Here is an 8360-nt window from a genome sequence, read left to right as displayed (position 1 = left end):
CTTGTCTTGTGAGTTCCTCTTCAGATTTCAGAGCAAGGTTTGTATCTTCAAAAGCGAGTCGAGGTTACTTCCAATTTCTGTATTCTCTGAAGTATCCTGTGAAATATTTATCTAGTTTTTGAAACATGGATAGAAGTCTCCAGTAAACTAGATCCAGCTGATTTTTAACTATATTCGTTTTCATCACATTTCAGTGCTCTGTTTTTGATCACATTAAATGAGGTTTAATTTTTTTTCAGGTCAGTTTTAAGTAATAATTTTCATAATGCCAGAATGCATTTACATTTTAAAATTTATGACCATAAACTAATGGATAGTGCTTTTCCTGGTTTACAGAATTTGTCTATAGACAGTTTTATTTAATTCCTAACACTACAACTCATTTTTTCTCTCCTTTCCTATTTTTAAATACAACTACCAGATGTTTGTCTTCTCCCACAGTTTTCTTCAGGACCATGCTTCTCACTTCATTGGGAGCAGAGCTACACAAGGTTTTCTTCCCACTGCATCTCCCAACCCACCATGCTCTCGCTACCTTTCCTCCTTAATTATAGATGACACCTGGATTTTGTCCACGCAGTCCCTCCTAACACCAGATCCAAACTCTTAACCCTGCACAAAGACTCACCCTTAGTACCTGTGTCCTCTCCTGTATTACTCATATGTCCCCTTCTCTCTGGACCTTTCCCATCAACATATAAACACAATGTTAAATATTTCTTCTTCAAAACAAACTCTTTTTTTTTTAACTCTTGCTCTCACCTCCTCATTCTTTTATTTGCTCCCTACACAGCAACACTACATGTCTGCTCCTAACCTACTCCTTTTGGAAAAGCAATTTGAAAGTGAAACCAAGATATTCAGTTTTAGTGGATCTTGAGTGAAGTCAGGATATTGCATTATACGTTTATAAGACTCCCTTGGTGAGTGGGTTCAACACTGAGGACTGTTAATTTTAGATTTCAGGTTAAGCCTATTACTAGCCAAAGATGAAATTCCTTAATTTTCCTGGAAGCCAATATCTGAAAACATTTGTGGTAGAAGACATATTTGGTTTACTAGGAACAGGGTAATGATGGGAAAGCTCTCAAACCTTCCTATTATTTCCGTGTTTATCTAACTACCATGGATATCTGGCATGAGTAACAGGAAATCTCAGTCTTGTCCCTATAGGCTAGTATTTGCATTTCCCAGCTTGCTGATGGAGGAAGCAAGTTGGAAACAAAGGAGGGAGAAGTGGGATGCTGTAAGAACTCCATGAGGGTGTATTTGTTTTTCCCTGTGCTGTGTTTTCAAACCATTTGTAGATAAGGTTTGTACATATTAGCACAAAACCTCCATATTATTAAATACTTTGCACTTCCTGGGATAATTGTTTAATGAATGTGTGTTGTATAAGTAAAAATATGAAACAATAATGTTCAGCAATATCTGTCAAATTGTTTGCAATTCTGCAATCACTCAAAAAGCTCATGTTGACTACTTACTATTGTTTTATAGAAAAGAAAGAACCAGGATATGTTTGTAGAGGTGTGGTATGGTGAAGTGGAAGGAAGTGCCTCTGCAGGCCCATACTGAGGCATCCCTTCCCCATGCGGGACCAGCTACACATGGGGTACGGAGTTGAGGAGAGAGTAGAGACAGAGAAAGGGAGAGAGAGAGAGAGAGAGAGAGAGAGAGAGAGAGAGAGAGAGAGAGAGAGAGAGAGAGAGAGAGAGAGAGAAGCCAGGAACACATGGAGAGATGGGGTGGGGGAGGGGAAGGGGGAGAGAAGGTACAGAAAGAGAGTAAGACAGTCAGAGAGAGAAGAGGGAGCAAACAGCCCCTTTTATAGTGAGTAAGTCACACCTGTTGCCAGGTAACTGTGGGGTGGAGCCTAGAAAGAATGCTAACACAGCCACCTAAACTGAAGAATAAGTTCAATGTTTTAGTTGTTTGTCAATTGATTGTTATTCTTTATCTCAAAAGTACTGCCATTCATATACTAAGTGAATGTGGGTGAATGGTTGATGTCTACCTATGAAGACTACTTTCCCACGATCCAGGGAGGAAGTCAGATATAACCAGGCCTGAGTTATATTGTTTTCTGCAAATTGTTCCCTGCTCTATGCTGCAGCGAGTCTATTTTGGAATGAGAAGGATGAATATATTTTAGTGAACTACTATGAGAATATGATATAAGATCATTTTTTATTGTAGGTGTAGCAGTTGGGGGCAGATACTTCGTGGTCTGTTCTTCTCTGCATTTTGACCAGATGTGTCTTTCTGTAATGGTTTGTGCTATATGAAGAAACTTCATTGATGAGAAGTAAAAGCTTATCTGTGGGTATGAGAATAAGCATTTATAGTGCAGTTAGGAATTATCACGGGATATTTTAAAAGAAGGGGTGGGAAGACTGTAAGAGCCAGAGGCCCAGGCAGTCTGCTGCAGATCATGTCTTCTAGATATGTCAGGAAAGCTATGCTCATGAAATCTCAACATTATGGTTGCCTAAGACCCAGACAATTCCAGCACTAGTTGGCATCCCCGTGTGAATGGGGGAAATCTCACAGGGCTTTACCTCTAGATCCAGAGCTATAAGCAATTAATGACTTCTGAGAGGGGGAGAATTACTTTTCCCAAGGAATTAGCCTCCAATTCGTCATCTAATACCAAGTTGTTGGCTTTAAAACCACATGAGCAATACTAAATGGACTCAGCAGGTTTAATTTATACATTTATTCACATATAGGTAGATACATAAGACAATAATAATTAAAGAAAAGAGGCCATGAATTTGAGAGGGAGCAGGAGGGACATGAGAGGAGCTGGAGGGAGAAGAGGGAGGATGAAATGATATAATTATATTTTCATTACAAATCAAATAAGATTTAAAAATTTAAAGAATATTGCCTACATATTCTGAACATGGTGTGATAATACCACAATAGGTTATAACTTTTAAAAGAACAGTAGGCTAAAAACAATTCGATGTAAAGCATAAAGTTGAATTGCTTTGCTGTCAGATGGGGCTTGAGGTTGCTAGCACTTGCCTTCGCACTTGCCAGGGGCTCTTCTGTGCTGTCTGCTGCGGACCGACTTGGGTTTGCTCGCCTTGTAGTTCTGGGGGTTGGAGTGTTGTTTGTGGGGGGGAATTTTACAACCTCAGCCACTGCTGGGTGTGGACTGCGTGCTAACAGAACCTGCTGGTAATCAAACATGGTCTTTAATCTGCGGCGTTCCGTTCCCTAGGTCAGGCCTCTCCTGTGATGCTCTGCTCCCAATGCCAAGCCATGAACTTAATGAAATTCTCCCAGAAAACCAGAAACCTTGTAAACTGCTACCACCAAGAGATCCTTCTCACAAAATGGCTTGTGTTGCCTTCAAAGAAGCTCATAACTTCATAAATTGAAAACCCTGGGGATCACCCAGGACTGTAGTTCCCCAGGGCCAGGCTCTGGCTTAGGTTTAGTCATGATGAATTTTATTCATCAAATTAACTGAGTGCATTTATTTTGAAAGAATGTCTTTTGTTCTGGTTTTCATACCTTGACAGTGAAAAATAGCATGGTAGTCTCTCTCTCTCTCTCTCTTTCTCTCTCTCTCTCTCATTTTCTCTGTCTTTTACTGAAATCAGAAATCCTGCAAACCAGTTTTGCAGATGGAGAATGTGCACTTCAATGAAGTAATGTGATTCCCCTAAGATGACTTACTCTATTATTATTAAAGGACCAGGAGTCAACCCTGGACCTACTGATGAATGATTCGGTGCCAAGTTAGGAAATGAGTCGCACATGATGAGAGAAGTAATGTTCATACGTTTGAGAATTCCCAGCTTCCAGCGTTGTTTTGCTAATGCAGAGCCCATGTGCACTGCTTTAGCAAAAGGAACATCCACAGCATCATGGACGCCGTGTTTTCCTTTCTCTTGCTCTTTTTAACAAACCATCTTGTCCTGGAGGATGTGAAGCACACCAGGAAGGTGTTTGTGCCCAGCTCTCAGGTTAGGTAGAGAAGAGAGTTTTTAAGTCATCTGTGAATGTATGTTGGTGGCCGATGAAAAGAAGGCATACTCATTCAAAGATTAGAGCTATGCCTCCTGAGTTTTGCATTTATGGCCTCACTTGCCAGACATTTTCCATTCATTCCTGGGAATTATCTCATGTCAAATGACTCTCTACACCTGAGACACATCTCAGAGGAATTTAGTTAAACACTGTTTATTGCCAACATTTCAGTAGATAAGGGAGCTTATATTTTAGTTCTGGAAGGAGAAATCTAGCATCCTGTAAAAAAACCATTGTGAAAAATTTAGGCAATGTATAAAATTCAAGAGCGATTAGCCTGTGACTGGGTACATTCATTCTTAAATGTTACTAAGAGAAATGAAAGCATTGCCCACAGAAGTTCTTGCACAAGAGTGTCTACAAACAATGGTTTTGACCAGCACTAAATAAGTGAAGAAACCCATTGTAGTCTATTCAAAGATTTTTTTTTTTTTTTTTTTTTTTTGGTTTTTTGAGACAGGGTTTCTCTGTATAGCTCTGGCTGTCCTGGAACTCACTTTGTAGACCAGGCTGGCCTCGAACTCAGAAATCCGCCTGCCTCTGCCTCCCGAGTGCTGGGATTAAAGGCGTGCGCCACTGAAAGTCTCAGAAACACTGTTCCTAGCTCAACAAAAGCTGGATAAAAATAATACTCTTTATATGATTCAATCTATATGAGGTTCTAAAGTAGGCAAAACTAATTTATGGCTGAAAACAAACTTTAGAATAGCCATTCCTTACTTTGGGCATGATAATGGGAGGAGAGAACTTTGTAGACAATGGGAGAACTCAGTTTATGTTGGTGAGAATGTTGCCAACACAGATACGTGCAGTTGTTGAAGCTCAACTCATGATATATTGAATGTGCATCTATTAAGTGGAGATTTAACTTGAAACATTATTTTTTTATAGTTTGGAAAGTGTCAATTTTTAAAATTTATATTTCAGCAAAGAGGTAAATGCTCATTGAAAGGGCTGTAAGTTTTGCTCATGTAATTACGATGCAGGTAACATGGAGAGGCTATGGCTTTGTGTATGAACGGAGTTAATAACCTAGAGAATGAGATGCATAAGGTAGAATGCAGCATATATTATGGGGCCAATGAAATGAGGAAGATGCTGTCCCTGGGTTAATAAGGTAACATAGGCAGGTATGTTGGAGAGTGTCTCTATGTGTCCCCAAGTCACTTCAAGATCCATTCATATAAACTTGTGGGGAGCAGATGCAGTTTTGAGTGAATGTGTATTGTTGACTGATGGGAATAGCAAGCCTTCCCTGGGTCATGCTCAAAGGTATGGCAATGTCTTCCTCTAGTTCAAGTATAGATGTTAGGAAAGATTGATCTATAGCTAAAACCGTTGTATGCTTAAACTATTAACCATAGCTTCCTCCTCCAGAGACTGCCACCTTCCAGAGACATCTTGCTGAAGTTAGGTAACCTGTCTCCTTATTCTGATGTGTATAACAGACCTGTCTCCTTGTTCAATGGTATGTAATAAACGCATGGACTATCTGGGCTCTTGTATCTCCATTGGAGGGCACTTGTCCACCTGAACCCATCTTTTCCATAATTGTGTCTGTGCCCTTTCTTTCTTATTCCCCTCTTTGTCCTGGCCAACTCAACACCTAATGTCAAGCAACTCAAAGCACAAACTTAGGTCTTAAGTTCTGAATATGTAGATCTGGCTTCGGGAATCAGAAGGCTTCTTACAGAGTAGCTAAAACCATACTCTCACAGAGCTGCCTTGCTCTGATGAACAAGATGAGGACCTTACTCTGAGGACAACACGCACAAGTTCAGGACCTTTTGCTCCTAGGTTTTATAGTTTTTACACCAATTGAATTATCCCTATAATATCTAGAATGTCATATATAATTGTCCTTAAATTAGCTATATAGAAATCAGTGCATGGTGAGATTTGGTCACTCTCAACACATTTTAAGAAATACTCCTGGGGATGCCATTAAGAAAACTGATTTTTCTGGAAAACATTCATATAAATAGTTTCCCTTAAACAATGATATTTAAGAAGAAAATTTCTGTGCTGGAGTCTGTTTGTTTGCATAGTCATTCATTTTAAAGAATTGTAATGTAATAAAATAGAAACCAACCAAAATGAAAATATTATATAAAATTTCCCAAATTGCATTAAGTTCTCATACCACAAATAACCCTGGTTTATTTCCCACTGCTGGTGCCTGTGAGAATTTTTCTCAAAGTAACCATGACTATTTGTATTCTCTATGGCTAAGCAGCAGGAGGCTGGAGAGGAGAATAGTTTATTCAAAAGACTTGTACAAGCCTGGTATGACAGCTCATGCCCATAATCCCAGCACTCAGGAGGAGGCTGAGGCAGGAGGACTGTCATGAGCTATAGATCAGTCTAGGCTACAGAATGAGAAGGTCGCATAAAACTAAAGGGAGGTGGAACATTTACACCAACCCTACTAAGCACTGCCATTCTGAGTGGTCAGCCCTCAGCTTCAAGTGAAAAAGTTGATTCTGCTTCCCTGCTGCTGTGATGAAACAGTGCCCCAAATTCACTTGGGGACCAAAAGATTTATTTGGTTTACAGGTTACATTACATCACTGATAGGAGACAGGTCAGGAGCTAGAAACAGAAATCATGGAGGGATGCTGCTCACTGGCTTGCTCCACGAGCTTGCTCAGCTACCTTTCTTAGGCGGTCCCGGCCCACCTGAATATGGATGGCAATACAGACAGTGGGCTAGACATGCCTCCCTCAGTTAACAACTGAGAGAGAGCCTCACCGCCATGCCCACAGCTCAGTCTGATGGAGATAATTCCCCAATTGAGATTTAGTCTTCCCAGGAGATTCAAGTTGACAAAAACTTAACCAGTACAGAATTAAGAGTTATCTTGTCAGAATATTTTTTCTTGTTATTTGTGTCATAAAGGCTTATCTTTTTGCTATACATGCTTACAATCAAAATTGTATGCTTAAATATTTATTAAATATCTACTAAGGGCCTTATTGCTGTATTAGGAATGTTTTTTGTTTGTTGTTTGTTTGTTTTTGTTTTGTTTTGTTTTGGTTTGGTTTGGTTTTAAGGTGTTTATTGTAGAAAGGCAGAGAGAGGGAAAAGTGTAGAAAAGTAGAGGCCAGCCATGGCCACATGGAGAGATGGGGGAATGGGATGGGGGAGAGAGGAGGAGCAAGAGGGCAAGAGCAAGAGTAAGAGAATAAGAGGTATGTATTTTTAAAAAACATGTTATGCATTGTTGTGGATAGCTCTGGGCCTATTTGTAATTTGATGCTAATTCCATTCCCCTGTGAGGGGCTTCAAACAAGGAATGAGTTAGCATTCAGGTGATTTCCTGTAAACCTGCTTCCCACCTTAATTTGTAAACTGAAGGCTAGACCTGGTGATTGGGCAGGAGAAGGGAAGGTGGAGCTGAAAGTTGGGAGGGAGAAGAAGGAGGAGTGGGAGAGAGAGAGAGGATGTCAGAGGAGGAGGTGGAAGGAGAGCAGAGCAGAGGCACGTGACCTGGAGAAACCACAAGTTATAAGGGATCTCATAGATGGGGAAGATGGTAGTGTAGTGGTAGATCCTCCCAGTGTAGGCGTACAGCTTGTATTCATGTTAATTGAGTTGTGTTTTCCCTGCCTGGGGCATATTTGGGTTGGAGATATACCGCAACAATACATAGTATTATATTTGCTGATGTGGTTCAAAGAAAAAGAAGTTAGCACTGAATGAGCTCAAGGTACTTGGATTTTAGGTCAGGAATAAATCTAAAACTAAGAATATTGGCGTGATGCTAATTGACCTGAGCACACGACCGGTCGAGGTTATTTGGGAAAGCAGTGTTGGTGTGGAAAGCACCAGATCTGCACGCTGGTGGCCTTGGGGATGGCTTGATGCAAAGCCTAACAACACAGCAGCATCTGCCCCATCCCAAACCCTAGTGATTAGCATCATGGATTATTTATGAGTGAGCATTTGCCCTCAGTCTGTTCAACTCTCTCGAGTATTTCTGGGAAGTTAAGCATACACTCAAACCACCAAAGTCATTTGCTGCTACATTTAATTGACATGAGCTTTTTTTCATTTTTTGCAGCTGGCACAGATTGGACAAATCTTTGTTCTATGTATGGCGAAGTCTCAGCTTTAGCTGAAAGTCTCTGCCCAGCTTACCCAGATGAGAGAAATGTCTCTTACCACCCATCCCCTGTGCTTCTGTCAGAGACTGATCCCTGTCATCCTTTCTGGAGCTCCATCCCAAAGGAATCTGACTGCTCCATCAGTAGCCACTCGTCTGCCTTTTGGTGCTGGAGCATGCCTGTATTACTTATTCTGAAGTCTCAGG

This window comes from Mus caroli, unplaced genomic scaffold, assembly GCF_978045245.1.
Source record: "Mus caroli unplaced genomic scaffold, Mus_caroli_1 scaffold_6, whole genome shotgun sequence".
Classification (NCBI taxonomy): Eukaryota; Metazoa; Chordata; class Mammalia; order Rodentia; family Muridae; genus Mus; species Mus caroli.
Note: the sequence above shows the minus strand (reverse complement) of the source record.